Genomic DNA, 19,438 nt, shown 5'->3' with positions numbered 1-19,438 from the left:
ACCTAGTTAATTCTGGACCTCTTATAATACTATTGATGCTCTGCTTTACCTCACCAACATTCCTCTCAAACCATACAATGTCTTTGTTTTGACAGGTCTATTGTCCAATGTTCAAACTTGGAAGAGACCTAGTTTCCTAAATTAAACAATCTGCACCTTTCGTTCACTGCAGCACACTCTGTTCAGGGCATGGTTATTCCACTCTCTGAACCAAGCTATTTGTAACTTTGACAGCTTTCTCCATTCCACGTTCTCTGCTCTTTCTGCAGCCCACATGTCATCCTTGGCTTCGGTGACACGATGTTCAATTATTCCTGAGTTTCCTATCCAGCTCCTGACAACTATAAGATTCAAAACCCTGCAATCTATATTCTAATTGTATCTTGTCCCATTCATTCATCTGTGGTTAAAAAGGGATATCAGCTTCAGGTCCACTCAACTTTAAAATCTCAGTATCATCTCATCCTTCTGTATCTTTAGAATTTCCTCTAACTCTATGGTGCTCTAGGAGCTCTAGGTTCCTTCAACTCTGGCCTTTAATCTAACAGCACCAAACACATCCTCAATCATTTTGGACCCAAGCAATGTAAATTTCTCCTCTTCTTTGATCAAAGCCAGTAAACTTCCAGTATCATCTTCAATTTCTCCCATTCCTACCTGGTTAATTCTGGACCCCTTATAATACTATTGATGCTCAGCTCTACCTCACCACCATTCCTCTCAAACCATACAATGTCTTTGTATGGACAGGTCCATTGTCCAGTGTTCAAACTTGGAAGAATCTTAGTTTCCTAAATTAAACAATTTTTAAGTTGTTTCTAAAAATTTCCACCCTTGCCTATTGATCAATTTAATCTACTACATTCATATGAAGCTCCTTGGGATGTTTGCCACATTGAAAGAGTTATGCTAATTGTGGTTATTGTTGTCACTATCAATTGGCAAGCTCATTTCTGTGTTTGGCAGCTAGTCAAATTGCAAGCCTATTTTAGCATATATTTTGCATGTATGGGAAGCCTAATGAAGTGAGGCAATTGCTCCTGTAGTAAAGAAAATAGCATAGGCTACCTCCAGACTTCAGATGTGACTATGTCAGGCAAATATTCAGATTTTAAAACACCATTAAAACAAAGATAGATTCGTTCACTTCAACCACTCCTCCCCCACCCCACTCCTTCACCCAGAGTACAATTTTTGTAATATACATTCTTCAGCATTTTATACTCCTACCAATCAGACAAAAAATGCTCTACTAATATGCAGTCACTGTACATAGGATATAGTTGATATTTTACTGCATTTGTAAAGATTTATCGATTTGATTTTTAATATTGTAGAGGGGATAGGGTAATTATTTTCATTTGGAAATTATTCCAATTGGTGACGAATTACAGTAATGGTTAAATAGAATCCTGCTCTTCAAAATGTTCATGTAATTCATTCAAAACAGAAGAATCAGTGATTTTTCAGCGATATGCTTATGTATATCCTCCAGTTTTATTTTCCAAATCTGCTTGTTCAGTAATTTATTTGATTAATTTAACAGAACATTAATTGAAATGGGAACATGATTCTCCAACATTACCAAATTGAAATCACAGGTGTGAAATATATACCTAGTATTTCTACAAAAAAAGTCTCTCAATGTACAGTATAACATCTGAAGGTATCATTCAGTGGTGTCTGTGTTTCCAGATCAGTGATAATACTTCCTTCTCCAAAATTATGAAAGGAACTCTTTCTATGACTTTTTAATTCTTATTGAATGGTTAAAGAATACAAAGACTAAAGTATTCCAACAGTTTGGGGAGTTAGGTATGTAAAGAAAAATGCTCTTCCTTGTAATTGATTGTTCCATAATATAGCTTGCATTCCAAAGCTATTTAATTCCAAACAAACTTTAAACAAGGCCAGCAAAACTAAAACACACTTTGTATGGACTGATATGTATGTCTATTTTTGTTTTTCAAATGTGGTGAAGGCCAGATTTATTGGTGTTTTTTTTGTGTGTGTCTAAAATTGTGGCTTGCCTTCTTGAACTAATAGACTCCTTATCATGATGGTGCTTGTTATATAATTCCAGGTTTTTCACAGTGTCAATACAAAATGATAGTACAGTATAAAATTTTGAGCTCAAGAATGAAAATAGAATTCGGTTAATACTCAGTAGGCCAGACACTGAGAGAAGAAGAGTCAATGTTTTAGGTAAATGAAGTTCCATTTAAATTGAGTGTTCTAATACAAGCAAGACATCCACATTTCCTCATTCTTTTCGGGAACTGAGAATCTGTTCTAAAATAAACCAGCAAGTTTGCATCATTGGATGCATCATATTTACTGTTAAAGCTTGCTTACTGAGGAGAATCAATATTAAGTTCACCACAGTGAACAGTTAAACTTGGTATCACACTACTAATTTGAGCTTTATAGTTGGTGAAATGAAACATTCTGCCTCTAACATTTTTAAGTAGCCATTGTGTTGATGTGGGTAGTCAAAAACTAATCAGTGGAAGTCTTAGCCATTGGAAGTTATGGAGAGGTGACTGATTTATTTCTGTCATTGTAAATAGTCAAAGGTAGAACCTTGAGATAGAAAAATAACAAGAGTAACTTTAGTCTCACTTAACCTAAGTAAAACACACAGAACTCAAGTATGGCTCAATTGAACCTTGCAGATTACTTTATAATTGCTTCTTTGGTATATATGCTTCTAAATTAACATGAAGCAGATTAGGATGTGCTGGGATATGAAAAACTCTCATACAAATGTATGTTCTTCTTTCCTTTTCATTACTTTCTATCCATTTATAGAGAAGTTCTGCCAAAGCACATTGCTGTGCTGCCAAAGCTGTGGATGGGGTGGTGACTTTGTTGCACGCCCAGCCAATGTCCATCATAGAGCTTAGTCAGTAAGTAACACGAATGCCTTGATTCAATGCTCCATCCCTTTGAAGAAGATATCCTGATCATTGTTAATTTGGCTTAGCTCAGGAACTAAGAATAAAGAACCAAACATCAGTAGCAACAATGTGCTGTTTTATGATTTACTCTTGTCTGCTTGCCCTTTGCATTACATTATTTATATATTTCCTAAATCAAATATTTTGTCCTATTTATTTATTGAGATACCGTGTGGAATCAACCCTTCTGGCCTTAGAGCTGCGCCACCTGGTAATCTCCCGATATAATCCTAGCCGAAACACAGGACAATTTACAATGACCAATTAACCTACCGGTATGGCTTTCAACTGTAGAAGGAAACAGGAGCACCCAGGGGAAACCCACGCGATCACAAGGGAGAACGTACAAACTCCTTACAGGTAGCTGCAGGAATTGAACCCGGGTCACCAATGCAGTAAAACGTCAGGCTAACTATTACACTACCGTGCCACCCCATAATATCCATAGTTTTACTATTCAATGTATTCCTGAGGGGCTGAGTGACCTCCATGTGCTCGTCATTCATGTGGTTGTATGTTCCTATGTGCTGGTGTAGTGGAGCAGGATTTCGGCGGGTTCAAGGGCACGCAGCTCAGTGCTGAGAGCCAAAGTGACAAAGGCAGCCACCTGAATTTTGCTTAGTACTCAGCCACTGGCTGCTGGCAGTGCAATCCAATGGAAGTGAGAGCTGATGTCCAAATCCAACCAGTCATGTGCACAGCAGGCTGTGCTTTCCATTGCTCCTACACTTTCTCTCAATGTCCAGCCATTCTGTCTTGTGCTCTATTCCAAGATTCACCTGTACAGGAAAAATTAATGCACCAAAATAACATTATTATGTTCAGCATTTCTAACTGGTTGGGAGCCAGACTACATTAATTTACAAATATTACTCAACAATCATTAATTAGTGCTTCTGCACAAGATAATGTAGGTTTTTCCATTGAATACTAATGGCTTTTAAATATTATGAAGTATTTTTAAATTCTGCATGGTAATTGTCTTCCGTTCTACATTAGCACTAGACTAAAATAAATGCAAATGTTTAAAATCTGAAAATTACTGAAAGTGCATGACTAGTTCTTCAGCAGCTGAAATGGAAAAGATGGCTAAATACTAATAGGTAGATCAAATAAAACATCTTATTGCAGTGCTGACAAATTTAATCAGGTCTCAACAGAGTTCGTACCACAGGAATTAAAATATACTTTTTGCACTGATTAATTTGTCAAACAACATCAGTTGCATAAATTGCTGATTAATTAAACAACATCAGTTGCATAAATTACAATGTGAATGTTACTCAGACTATGGCAAATTGCATATCTATTTCCCCTGATGCAAAAGTCTGGCAGGAATTGTAGAAGTGCAAAACAGTTTGAGAAAATACAGAAGAAATATAATACTTTACAATGTCTTAAGGCAAGTATAAAGTTCCCACTAACTGTCTATTATGTATTTCCTAGCTTGCCAGGGGCAAATACTGTAGGTCATCAGCTGCCAGAAGAGCACACAATGGGGACGAGGGAGAGGGTTAACACTCCCCGAGACTGGTATCATTCATTGGTGTCCAAAGTAGATTACTACTGTCACAAAGCCATGGTAAATGTGGCCTCCCCAAAGTGCTGCATGGATGAACAATGAAAATCACCAGCAGTTGCAATTTTGAATTTGATTGTCAGAATTACCCATGATTTTTCATAGACAGAATTATTTGGTTCATCAAGCCTGTTCCTCACACTTAATAGAATGTTATGATGAACTTCAAAATTCACAATTCCAGAGATTATTGTTGAAACCCTGACCAATTTCATACCACAGACACATCAGGGCTATGACTGGTTTTCCACAGAATCTGGCACTTTGGGCGACACAGTAGCATAGTGGTTAGCATAACGCTTTACATTACAGGTGACCGGGTTCAATTCCTGCCAATACCTGTAAGGAGTTCGTATGTTCTCCCCGTGACCTCATGGGTTTCCTCTGGGTGCTCCGGTTTCCTCCCACAATCCAAAGACATACCAGTTGGTAGGTTAATTGGTCATTGTAAATTGTCCTGTGACTAGGCCCAGGTTAAACTGAGGGATTTACTGGGCAGCCAGAAGAGCCTACTCTGCTGTATCTCAATAGCAATAATAATAATATATACTCTCATAAGCCTGTTCAAGGTAGCTGCTACCTGTAGCAACCGTGTTAGCATCGAGGGATGTGTGGATTCTGTGACCAGCTACATAGAGAAGTGTACTGAGGATGTTACCATCATGAAGCACACCCAGGTGAGGGCAAGTCAGAAGCCATGGTTTACTGCAGAGGACCGTGCCAGGCTGAGGGTTTGTGATGCTGCCTTTAGATCGGGAGATGCGACAGTTCTCAAGGAAGCAAGAACTGTGCTTCTCAGCTCTACCAGGAAGGTGAAATGGCATAGGTGATGGGTGAAATAGACTTTCTGCTTACCTTTATAAGTTATCATGTGTTATGTGTACTACTGTGCTATACACTCTGGTTAGAGAAACATTGTCTCGTTTCTATATATAGTGCCTATAAAAGGTATTCACCACTCTGCCCACCCCCCCCGGAAGTTTTCATGTTTTATTGTTTTACAACATTGAATCACAGTGGGTTTAATTTGACATTTTTGACATTGATCAACAGAAACATACTCTTTTGTGTCAAAGGGAAAACAGATCTCTACAAAGTGATCTAAGTTAATTATAAATATAAGTATTCACCCCCTTCAAGTTAGTATTCAGTAGATGCACCTTCAGCAGCAATTACTGCCTTGAGTCTATATGGATAGGTCTCTATCAGATTTACCCATTTGGACACTGCAATTTTTCCCCATTCTTCTTCACAAAACTGCTCAAGCTTTGGAGATCGTGAGTGAACAGCCTTTTTCAAGTCCATTCACAAATTCTCAATTGGATTGAGTTCTGGACTCTGACTTGGCCACTCCAGGACATTAACTTTGTTGTTTTTATGCCATTCCTGTGTAACTTTGCCTATATGCTTGAAGTCATTGTCCTGCTGGAAAACAAATCTTCTCCCAAGTCGGAGTTCACTTGCAGAATGCATTCGGTTTTCCTCCAGGATTCCCCTGCATTTTGCTGCATTCATTTTACCATCTACCTTCACAAGCCTTCCAGAGCCTGCTGCAGTGAAGCACCCCACAGCATGATGCAGCCACCACCATGCTTCACAATAGGGATGCTGTGTTTTTGATGATGTGCAGTGCTTAGCTTACATCAAACATAGCATTTAATCTGATGGCCTAAAAGCTCAATTCTGGTTTCATCAGAACATAGAACCTTCTTCCAGTTGACTTCAGAAACTCTCACATGCCTTCTGGAAAACTCTAGCTGAGATTTCATGTGAGTTTTTTTTCCCTTTGCCACTCTTCCATTTAACTGCAATTGGTGAAGCACCCAGGCAACAATTGTATGTGCAGTCTGTCCCACCTCAGCCTCTGAAACCTGTAACTTCCCCAGAGTTGACATAGGTCTCTTGGTAGCCTTCATCAATAGTCCCCTTCTTGCACGGTCACTCAGTTTTTGAGGGAACCCTGCTCTAGGCAGATTTACAGCTGTGGCATATTCTTTCCATTACTTGATGGTTGACTTAACTGTACTCCAAGTGACACTCAGTGACTTAGAAATTTTCTCATACCCATCTCCTGACTTGTGCTTTACAATAACCTTTTCACCGAGTTGCTTGGGGCATTCTTCTGTCTTCAGGGTGTAGGATACTGACTCATCAGCAGTTGGACCTTCCAGATATAGGTGTATTTTTACTACAGTCAGTTGAAACACCTTGAATGGACATGATGATCTCCATTTAACTAATTATATGACTTCTAAAACCGATTGGCAGTACCAGTGATGATTTGATGTGTAATATTAAAGAGGGTGAACACTTATGCAATCAATTATTTTGTGTTTTATGTTTGTAATTAATTTAGATTGCTTTGTAGAGATCTCTTTTCACTTTGACATGAAAGAATCTTTTTCTATTGATCAGTGTCAAAAAGGCCAAATTAATCCGTCCTGATTCAATGTCGTAAAACAATAAAACATGAAAACTTCCGGGGGGGGGGGGGGTGAATCCTTTTTACAAGCACAGGACATTATATGGTTATTTACATTATATACATGTGTTCATCCATCGTCAACGTCGATGAAGACCTCGACACCATTATGATGGTGTCAAGACTAGCGCGTGATTTGGATTTAAGTGAGGGAGAGTTGTGCAGCGTCAGCCTCACTCTCTCTTCCCAATTCCAATCTGGTTCCAGTAGCAAGACAGAGTCGAGATGGCTCGAGATGGGACGAGGCGTAGTGGATGACCAGGAAGTCTTCTGTGTCTTGTCCTGCTCTACACGTTCCACAATGCTTGCAGAGACCGCCTCCTTGACCGTTGGACCTTCCATTGGTCTTGTCCGCTCAATCCGCCGGAGTCTGTCTTCACATGCTGGGATAGACAACTCCCTATCACACCGAGAGTTTGAGACCCATCGGCTACCCTCACCTGGTTTAGCCGGCTTGTCGAAGCTGTTGCCCGGGGTGCGGCCGCCGTCGCATGCAAACAGCTACAGGGAGCCACAGGTGAGAGCTGAGTGCCAGGTGGGGACCAAAGGTGGACTAACTGCCTTGAAAAGGACGCGACATATTACCCCACCAGAGGTGCTACCCCTCCCTGACGCCCCATACACCCCTAATGACAATAAACTTCACTTGACTTGGCAGAGCTTTGTCTTAAACATTCATTGCTCTACATTTTTGACAAAGTATTAATTCATAAAGGCATGACAACTGTCATTGGAAGACTTAGTTATGGCTACATTTTGTTCCTTAAAAATAATTAAGTCAGTTCAGGTTATATCAAATAATGGTTAGAATGCGTCCCTCAGCTATGTGGAGTACTTCGCCATATCTTCAACCTGAGCCTGAGGCTCCGGAGAGTTACTGTGCTGTGGAAGACGTCCTGCCTCTTCCCTGTGTCAAAGATGCCATGCCCCAGCAGCCTCAATGAATACAGACTGGTGGCATTGACCTCCCACATCATGAAGACCCTGGAGAGACTTGTTCTGGAGCTGCTCTGGCCTATGGTTAGGCCACATTTAGATCCCCTCCAGTTCGCCTACCAGCCCCGACTAGGTGTTGAGGATGCCATCGTCTACCTGCTGAACGGTGTCTACGCCCACCTGGACAAGCCAGCGAGCACTGTGAGGGTCATGTTTTTTGATTTCTCCAGTGCGTTCAACACCATCCGTCCTGCTCTGCTGAGGGAGAAGCTGACAGCGATGCAAGTGGATGCTTCCCTGGTGTCATGGATTCTTGATGACCTGACTGGCAGACCACAGTATGTGTGCTTGCAACACTATGTGTCCGACAGAGTGATCAGCAGCTCTGGGGTTCCACAGGGGACTGGCTTGTCTCCCTTTCTCTTCACCATTTACACCTCGGACTTCAACTACTGCACAGAGTCTTGTCATCTTCAGAACTCTGCCATAGTTGGATGCATCAGGAGGGGAGATGAGGCTGAGTACAGGGCTACGGTAGGAAACTTTGTCACATGGTGTGAGCAGAATTATCTGCAGCTTAATGGAAAAAGACTAAGGAGCTGGTGGTAGACCTGAGGAGAGCTAAGGTACCAGTGACCCCTGTTTCCATCCAGGGGGTCAGTGTGGACATGGTGGAGGATTACAAATACCTGGGGATACGAATTGACAATAAACTGGACTGGTCAAAGAACACTGAGGCTGTGTACAAGAAGGGTCAGAGCCGTCTCTATTTCCTGAGGAGACTGAGGTCCTTTAACATCTGCCAGACGATGCTGAGGATGTTCTATGAGTCTGTGGTGGCTAGTGCGATCATGTTTGCTGTTGTGTGCTGGGGCAGCAGGCTGAGGGTAGCAGACACCAACAGAATCAACAAACTCATTCGTAAGGCCAGTGATGTTGTGGGGATGGAACTGGACTCTCTGACGGTGGTGTCTGAAAAGAGGATGCTGTCCAAGTTGCATGACATCTTGGTCAATGTCTCCCATCCACTATATAATGTACTGGGTGGGCACAGGAGTACATTCAGCCAGAGACTCATTCCACCGAGATGCAACACAGAGCTTCATAGAAAGTCATTCCTGCCTGTGGCCATCAAACTTTACAACTCCTCCCTTGGAGGGTCAGACACCCTGAGCCAATAGGCTGGTCCTGGACTTATTTCCTGGCATAATTTACATATTACTATTTAATTATTTATGGTTTTATTACTATTTAATTATTTATGGTGCAACTGTAATGAAAACCAATTTCCCCCGGGATCAATAAAGTATGACTATGACTATGACTATGAATTGGAAGTCTTTCCATTAAATACAAGCCTCATAAATTTATTTCTCACCAGGCTAGAATATTGGTGGTCAATGTGCACCAGTAGCTCAGGGGAATAACCTAAATACAATACATTTAAAAGCCGATAAACTGACAATAGAGAAAGGTAGTTTGCAGTATTAGATAAAGGCTTTTGAAGGAGGCACATGTAAAGCATAAATGTCAGCATGAACTACTTGGGTTGAGTGTTTCTGTGCTGAACACTATGTAATTACAGTATCAAAATGCAAAGATTCACACAACCTTTGAGGGATAATTTTCACTCCGGGCAGAAATGAGAAATGAAACAACCTAATTTTGTTTCTCTGAAACAATAGATGAAACTCATTTTAATGCTTTCTTGAAAAGCGACATCACCAGCAACACAGGACTTCCCTAATAGTGCACTGTCGACTCAATCCGCAGCAAAGCACTCGCCTGGTAATTTTTCAGTGTCTATAAAGGAGGGGATGTTGGTGGGGAGAGAAATGGGTTATTTTGGATTGAGACTCTAAGGAAGGAATCATGCATAAGGCAGGGCATCTGCCATTGTGTGAAAGAGGTGGACCAATGAATGTGGATGAGGAAAAGTGCTGAGGGAAAAATGTGGGGAAGGAGAAGAGGAATGTACAGTAGTTGTGACAGGGATTGGAGGGTGTTGCTTCTGGTACATTAGAGAGAAGGGGCTAGTATCAAGTGAAACAGCAGCATCAGGGAAAAAGATTGCTGGGTTGGAGCCGTGGTTAAATGCTGGGATATGAAGGACTGGGGGGTATAAGTAAAGATTAGTCAGATACATGATATCCAGGAGTGGAACAGGGTTTGACATAGCAGCAGACCCTAGTGCAGGTAAGGACAGACTGAAGATAGAAGAACATCACAAATTAGATTCTTAGGTTTGAATTAGTGAGTGAGAAGAGCCTAAGAAGTGCTCTAGCTGTTTGAGGGGTCACAGCTGGGCCGTTGATGACGATGTGCACTTTCTCTGGGTCCATGTTTATGCCTTGGGGTGAAAGGACCATAACCCAGGAAGGAAATGATTGTTGTGGAATTAGCATTTTCCTAACTTTCAGTGCAGTTATTTTTTGAGAAGATGCTGAAGGACTGAACAGATGTGACAGACGAGGTCTTGTGGGTCCCTGGAGAAGATGAGGGTGTCATCGAGGGAGATGAACACACTCCTCTGTAGCATGTCTCAGTGGATCATATTGATGAAGGCTTAGAATACAACTAGACTGTTGAAAAGTCCAAGAGGCCTCACCAAGTGTTTGTAGGGGCCAGTAGGTGTTATGAACACTGTCTTCCAGTAATTCCCCTTGCTGATATGGGGTCGGTTGTACACACACTGGGGATCGGTTTGGTGAAGATATGAACCCCGCAGAGTGTTTCAAATGCGCTATCCATCAAGGGTAGAGGGCAAAAGTTCTTAGTATTCATTTTGTTGTGCCACAATAGTCAATGCAGTGACAGAAAACCTATCTTTCTTTTTGACAAAGAAGAATCCTGCACCTGCTGGGGACCGGGAAATGAAGATGTGCTGAAGCATTTTGTCGATGTAGTCATTCATGGCTTGGGTCTCGGTGGGGGTGGGGGGGGGGGGGTAGAGAAGGAGAATAGACAACCTCGGGGACGGGTGGTGACCAGGAGGAGATCGATCCCATAGTCGTGTGGTCTATGAGGCGCAAGAGGACTGGCTTCCCTTTTACTGAAGGTGGTGGCTAAGTCATGGTATTCCTGTGGGACAAACAAGAGCAACACACACACACACACACACAATGCTGGAGGAACTCAGCAGGCCAGGCAGCATCTAGGAAAAGACTACAGTCAACCGGACCCTAGTGGGAGTTTGGTGAGGACAAGGGTTTCCTCCATCTCTACAGATTCACAGGGTGTAGTCAACTGAGGTTGCAGGCAGATGGTTCCCCAGTTTAGCAGAGAACCAATGACCAGGCAAAGTGAGAGTCATGAATGGAGAGCCGGGGGTGGCCCGAGATGAGAGGAATGTTGAGTGAGTCGATTAGGAGCAATTGGATGGACTTGCAGTACTCATAAGTTCATGTGCAGAGGCCATGTGTGAAAGCTGACCATCCCAGATGCCAGAAATGCAGAAGCGGTGAGAGATAGAGAGTCCAAGCAGCACACAGAGTCTGATCTAGAAAGGTGCCTGCTCTGCCAGAATCCATGAGAGCATCCACTGCACATAGAGCCATTGGGGTGCGGGGGAGGACAGAGAGAGTGAGTTGGGCTACAGTGCTAGAATGAGGAGCTAGGAGAGCTTGCCGGATAGAAGGCATCTCGCCACTACCTGGTGGTACTTCTTCCCGGACACCGTGGCTTTTGTTGTGTTAGTGATCAGCGGCTCTGCGGTAGACGCACAAGTTGTTACTCCACCAATGCTCATGATCTTGGTGGGGAGGAGGGGGTTAAAGAAGCTCTCCTAACTGGATGGGTTCAGGAGGTGCTGATGATGATCTGAAGGGTTGTTACATGAGACGCTTGTGAACTTGGAAGGCCAGATTGATGAGGCTTTCGAGGTCGATGGGCTCAACTTTCAAGCGCCGAGCTGGTAATGGGCCATAGGTGAATTTCACATAGGTATTGCATATGGTGGTTTTATTATCTAAGTTAACGGTGGTCCAGATCAGAACTCATCTAGCCGAGAGAGAGATAACAAAGGCAATCTGGCTTAGTCTGTAGAGATGTCTGGAGCTCGAAGTGTAAGGTGCACTGGGACAGGAAGTTGTGGCATCAGATTGGAGATCTGTCAAAGTGTTCGGGCACCCAAATCCGGTGCTCAGAGGGAGGAGGTTGACTGTCATGACGTGACTGTATCAAGACACAGAGTAGGTTGAGACTGGCAAGCAGATGATCAGTGGTTTCCTGCTGCTTCTGGATCGTGAACTCATGTCGACTGACAACTTCCTTTAGGTGAACAATCTCTGCTGGGTCATTCAATAGTTCACTCGTCCTGTCATGAAATTTAGAGGAAGCTTGACTCAAATGTAAATCTGCAGAGATGATTCAGCAATAGACTGCAAAAGGGGCTACAAAATGAGAGGGAACAGATACTAAACACAACAGGTAGTAAGATAGTTGAAGGCTAGGAGCTGTTGGTTTGAATGAGTGAACAAGGACTGTAGATGAAAGCTGGCCTTAAATAGGCTGCAGGTGATGAGTTGGAAATGAGAGGTAGGTGCCTCCTGTTAGCTGGGTGGAGATTGGGAGGTGCCTGCTTCTGCAGGCCCGACAGTTCCATTGTTCAAGAAGGGAATTAGGGCATAATTGTAGAAACTATAGACTGGTGAGTCTCAATTGTCTTACTAACTTGATTGAGTTTTTTGAGGTGATGAGGTGATTGATGAAGGTAGAGATGTGGATGTTGTCTACATGGATTTTAGTAAGGGGTTTGACAAGATTCCTTGTGGGAGGCTCATCTAGAAGATTAAGATACATGGGATCAATGTTGAATTGGCTGTTTGGATTCAAAACTGGCTTAAATGACCTGGATGAAAATGTAGATGGGTGGGACATGTGGAGGGTGTATAAAGATCATTTGCACAGAGCATAGGAAAAGTACACAGGGATGGAAAGATAAGAGAACCTTGGATGTCCAGAGAGGTGATAAATTTGGTCAAGAAGAATGCTTCAGAAGTCAGGATGAAATGAAGCATATGAGGAGTATAAAGAAGCCAGAAAAAAAAACTAAAGAAGGAACTAAGGAAAGCCAGGAGGGGCTATGAAAAGTCCTTCACAATTTGGATTAAAGTGAATCCCAAGGGATTCTATACATACATCAAGAGTAAAAGGATAACTATGGAGAAGGTTAGACCACTCAAGGATAAAGGGGATCACATTTACCTGGATGCAGAGAATGTGAGTGAGATACTTAATAAGTACTTAGCTTTAATATTTACCAAGGAAAAGGATATGCTGGACCAGGAGATCAGTACTGAGTGTATAAACATGTTAGGGCATTTAGGGGTCAAGGTCAAGGAATTGTTGGGCCTCCTAAGGAGTTTTAAGGGGGATAACTCCCCAGGGCCTGATGGGATTTATCCTAGATTATTGATGGAGGCAAGTGGTGAGATTGCTGGGCCCTTGCCCAGTGTCTTTATGTCCTCTTGAGTGAGGACTAATGACTGGCAAGTGGCTAATGTTTTACCTCTACTTGAGAAGGAAGTAAGGGGAAATCCTGTGAACTATGGAATGGAGAGTCTCACATTAGTTGTAGGGAAATTGCAGGAGAAAATTCTTAGGGATAGGATAAATGAGTATTGGAAACACATGGCCTAATTGGGGAGGCGGAGTGACTGCTTTGCTTGCATCTTTGGAAACAGCTCTATTTCCATCTTTAATATCTTTATTTTTCTTTTTCAGGGTTCTTTTGAAGACCCTGACCTGGAGTTACACACTGACTTTAGTTTTTTGTGAGAATGGGATCCATTCTTGGAGTTTCAGGACTGGCCGTTCTTCAGCACACTAAAGGTTTGGCCTGAGAGTACAGCTCGAACCCTAAGATCCCGGGGCTCTGGAGATGGGCAGATCGCGGCTCAGTGTTACTGCAGGAGATCTGTGTGTTGTTGGGGGAGTCAGAAAACCTACTGCTTTGGGCTCGAAGACCCAGGATCTTTGCGATCTTCAGGCACAGACCTCAAAAAAAGCGACATAATGGACTTATAACATCGTAAATCAACGCGTTGTTTGTTATCTCCCTACTCACTGGGAAAATGGAGACACCTCTTCCTCCCTTATTGGGGGGAGAGAGAGAGAGAGAGAGAGAGAGAGAGAGAGAGAGAGAGAGAGAGAGAGAGAACCTGCAGTATGTCGAATGCCGGTAAAACACGAAGTCTTTGGAGTAACTGCAAGTCTGTGTGTTTGCTATTGCTTTGTTCATGCTTGAGTGTCTCGGTGGCGGTGCCAACGCTTGGTTTTTTTGCCGGTGGGGGGATGGAGGATTGTTGCTCGCTGCCACTTACATGCGGGAGGGAGGGGAGCTGGGTGGGGGGGGACTTTGCGGTTCTTGCATTTAGATGCCATTCATTCTTTGGGGCACTTCCCTGTTTTTGGAGATGCTTGTGAAGGAAAAGCATTTCAGGATATATATTGTATACATTTCTCTGACGTTAATTGAACTTTGAAACTTTAATTAGGGTGAGCCAGCATGGCTTTGTACATGGCAGATTATACCTTACTAACTTGATTGAGTTTTTTTGACAAGGTGAGGAGAGAGATTGATAAAGTGGATGTTGTCTACATGGATTTTAGTAAAGCATTTGACAAACTCCTTCATGGGAGACTAATCCAGAAGATTAAGATGCATGAGGTCTGCAGCAAATTGGCTGTTTGGATTCAGAATTAGCTTGTGCATAGAAGACAGGGTAGTGGTTGAAGGGACTTATTCAAGCTGGGGGTTTGTAATTAGTGGAGATCTGCAGGGATCTGTGCTCGGACCTCTGCTGTTTGTAATGTATACAAATGACCTATATGAAAATTTAGATGGTGGGGGGGGTTAATGAGTTTGCTGATGATATGAAGTTTGCTGGTGTTGTGGATAGTGTAGATGACTGGCAAAAAATATAGCAGGATATAGAACAGGGGTGATGCAGGGGTCGGTGCTGGGCCCGCAGCTGTTTACCATTTACATTGATGGTTTGGAAGAGGGGACTGAGTGTAGCGTAGCAAAATTTGCTGATGACACTAAACTGAGTGGAAAAACAAGTTGTACAGAGGATGTGGAGAGTCTGCAGAGGGATATAAGTAGGTTAAGTGAGTGGGCCAAGGTCTGGCAGATGGAATACAATGTTGGTAAATGTGAGATCATCCACCTTGGAAGGAATAATAGAAGAACAGATTATTATTTAAATGGTGAAAGATTGCAGTATGCTGTTGTGCAGAGGTACTTGGGAGTGCTTGTTCATGAATCGCAAAAAGTTGGCTTGCCGGTACAACAGGTTATTAAGAAGGCAAAAGGAGTGTTGGCTTTCATTGCTAGAGGGATTGAATTCAGGAGCAGGGAGGTCATTCTGCAACTATACAGGGTACTGGTGAGGCCGCATCTGGAGTACTATGTGCAGTTCTGGTCTCCATACTTGAGGAAGGATATACTGGCTTTGGAGGCAATGCAGAGGAGGTTCACCAGGTTGATTCCAGGGATGAAGGGGTTAACCTATGAGGAGAGGTTGAGTCGCCTGGGACTATACTGGGTGCTAAAGGGATCAGTGGGGTATGGAGGGAAGGCTGGTACAGGGTTCTGAGTTGGATGATCAACCATGATCATACTGAATGGTGGTGCAGGCTTGAAGGGCCGAATGACCTACTCCTGCACCTATTTTCTATGTTTCTATGTTTCTGTACTCTCTGGAGTTCAGAAGAATGAGAGGGGATCTTATAGAAACATACAAAATTTTGAAAGGGATAGATAAGATAGAAGTAGAAAAGTTGTTTCCATTAGTAGGTGAGACCAGAACTAGGGGACATTGCCTCAAGATTCAGGGAAGAAGATTTAGGACAGAGATGAGGAGAAACTGTTTTTCCCAGAGAGTGGTGAATCTGTGGAATTCTCTGCCCAGGGAAGCAGTTGAGGCTTCCTCACTAAATATATTTAAGAAACAGTTAGATAGATTTTTACATAGTAAGGGAATTAAGGGTTATGGGGAAAAGGCAGGTAGATGGAGCTGAGTTTACCGACAGATCAGCTATGATCTTATTGAATGGCGGGGCAGGCTCGATGGGGCGGATGGCCTACTCCTGCTCCTATTTCTTATGTTCTTATTAACAGTGCAGATATGGGTGAAGAAATGGCAGATGGAGTTTAACCTGGCCAAATGTGTTGCACCTTGGTAGGTCAAGTGTATGGAGACAGTATACTGTTAAGGCCAAGACTGTGGGATCTTGGAGTCCAAATTCATAGCTCCCTGAAGTAGTAACACAGGTTGATTGGGTGCTTAAAAAGGCATATGACATACTAGCCTTTACTAGTCGAGGCATTGAGTTCAAATATCAGGAAGTTGTATTGCAGCTTTATAAAACTCTAGTCAGGCTGCATCTGAAGTATGGCCTGTGCTTCTGGTCATTCCATAATCAGACAAGACATAGGAGCAGAATTAGGCCATTCAGCCCATTGTGTTTGCTCCGCCATCCATCATGGCTAATTTATTATCCTTCTCAATCATGTTCTCTTGCCTTCTCTCTGTAACTTTTGATGTCCTGACTAATCAAGAACCTATCAAACTCCATTTTTAACGTACTCAATGACTTGGCCTCAAAGCTGACCATGGCAATGTATTCCACAGATTCACTACTATCTTGCTAAAGAAATTTCCGCTCATCTCTGTTCTAAATGGACATCCCTCTATTCTGAGGCTGTGCCCTCTGGTCCTAGATTCCCCCACTATAGGAAACATCTTCTCCACATCCACTCAATCCAAACCTTTCAATATTCAATGGGTTTCAACGAGATGCCCCCCACCCTGCCACCATCATTTGTCTAAACTCAAGTAAGTACAGACCCAGAACCATCAAACACAGCTCTTATTTCATTCCTGAGCCTCCTCTGGATTATAGAAAGAGTGATGAAACTTTGGAGAAGGTGCAGAAAAGGTTTACCAGGATGTTGCCCGGATTAGAGGGCATGTGGTATCATGAGAGGTTGTTTTTCTCTGGAGCGGTGGAACATGAGGGTAAATCTGATAGAGGTGTATAAGATTATGAGACAAAGATAGAGTAGACAGACAGTATCTTTTTCCTAGGATTGAAATGTCTAATACCTGAGGGTGTGCATTTAAGGTGAGAAGGGTAATTTTAAAGGAGATGTTAGAAGCAAGTTTTATTTTACACAGAGAGTGATGGGTGCCTGGAATGTGCTGCCTGGGTAATGGTAGAGGCAGGTACATTAGGGACTTTTAATGAGACATCTAGGTAGGCACATAAAATGAGGGATATGAATATTGTGTAGGCATAAGGGATTAGTTTAGTTGGCTATTTGATTACTACTGTAATTTATTTGGTTTATTTGTGGGCTGAAGGCCTGTTCCTGTGCTGTATACTATTCTATGTTTAACACTGATAGTGAATGGATGGGATGGCAGTGTTTACCACAGATGTCCTCATGCACAAAACAGTATCAGTATAGAGATAGAATAAGTAGTTAAGGAACATTGCAAAGTCACAGGAAGGATTACAACAGTACAGAATTCATGCTGCAATGACTGTCCCTTGGTCAGATCAGACCTGGAGTACACTGTATAGCTATAATGACCTAAGTAAAGGCTAAACATATTTGCTCTGGAGGAAATTTAGAAATTTGTTGAATTGATTGATAGCATGATTGCTTAGGCTATAAGGAACATGGAAGATTTCAAGTTGACAAGGTAAATGCTTTTGAGGGAGTGTAGGACTAGAACGCATTGTCTCTGGATAAGAGGTTGTCCTCATAAGACTGAGATGAGGGATTTCTTCTCCAAAGGGACTAAGTATTTCTGCATCTCTTCTTCAGAGAGCTACCAATGCTGAGTCATTAACAGTATTCTTAAAGAAAGATGTTTTCAGACCTGAGCGATGTAAAGAGTTTCAGGGATCAAGCTGAAAGTAGAGTTGAACCTAAAATAAGATCAGCCATGATCTTATTGAATGGTGGAGCAATCTTAGGCCCATATGGTCTTTACATACCCTTGCTACTTGTGTTCTTTTCATTACTATTGTGAAAATAAGGAGATAAGCAGCAAGAGTATGACAAGAGCACATGCATCTTTAAGAGGGGGACATCACAGCCACAATAAGGGGAGTCGACTATTGACTGAGGCCCCCAATTGGTCAGGATCCACCATGGATATTGCGTCTCAGCTGTCTACATGATATGCAAGTCAGGGCAGTATGATATATAGAACAAGCTGTTGCCCGTGAAGGAAGCTCCCCCACTCCACGCAGCCGATCGAATCTAGAGGAACAGCAGAGACTAATGCAGTTTGGTACCAGTGGTGTTGCAGGAGTTGCCAATCAGCATTGAACTCATCGTATGACTGCCTTAGGGACTCAGCTCTGGATTTTTCCCTCGAGGTTTTGCTCCCAAAGCCTTTCCCCATGGGTGTGAGTAGCTGCATAGCAGCGGAGGTTTGAGATCAGAGTTGTCCTTCTCCTAGATGAGCTGCCAACCACGGCTGATTAGCATCATCTGCCCGAAGCAACTGGTATTAAGGTGTCAGTAACCCGCCTTTGCCCCTTCTCCTGTCAGTGGTAATGGTTCCGCCAGGCTTAGTAATTAAGCCACACATGAAGGCCAAGATTTGTACTTGGTTATCAGATGTTATTTGAGGCGCACGCCATTGAGAAATTTTTAATAGTTAGTGGGAGCTTTTACCCACTATCTCCCTCAGCTATGACAACCTTAAGGACCCAACTACTGATTAGGGAGAACATAAATCCTGGCAGAATCAGCCAATAAAGCCATGCATGTAACATTTAGGAATAAAAGAAAGGCAATCAATTTGTTGGGTTATCAGGCACCCCAACAGTCAAAGGGAATTAGAGAAAAGGATACATAAGCAAGTCAGTAAAAGGGATAAGACTAATAGAGTTACAGTAGTGGGGCGGGATTATAACTTTCCCAAAATTGACTTTTTTTTTACCCCAGTACAAGAGCTTAGCTGGGACAGAATTTATTAAGTACATCAAAGGAAATTATTTTTTGTGATAATATGTATGTAGTCCTCCTAGTAAAGAGGTGGTACTCGGTCTTAGGAAATACAATCTAGCAGGCAGTGGGAGTATTCTCATTCCACAGATGCTGGTTGGTTACTTGGGTTCAGCCAGCCTTTCTGTTTTTGTTTCAGATTCCAACAGCTAGGGTTTTGTTCATATTTCAAGAATGTAATTCGTCAGATATTCTGGTCAACCCAATCAAGCAGTGATTTTAAAATTATACTTCTCATTAAGCATATGCAGCATGATTGCTGAATACACTGAGAAAAATATTGCCACCAGGAAGCATTTGGGGACATAAATAGCAAACATAAACCTGCTCTTTTAATCAAAGGATAAAAATGGGACAAATGTCAAGGGTTCGGCTGAAAACACCAGCAATATTTAGCAATTTGAGTCAGTTGATAAGACTGCCTTAAAGCTTCAGCCTATTATGAC

Source organism: Mobula birostris, chromosome 1 (assembly GCF_030028105.1).
Source record: "Mobula birostris isolate sMobBir1 chromosome 1, sMobBir1.hap1, whole genome shotgun sequence".
Lineage (NCBI taxonomy): Eukaryota > Metazoa > Chordata > Chondrichthyes > Myliobatiformes > Myliobatidae > Mobula > Mobula birostris.
Note: the sequence above shows the minus strand (reverse complement) of the source record.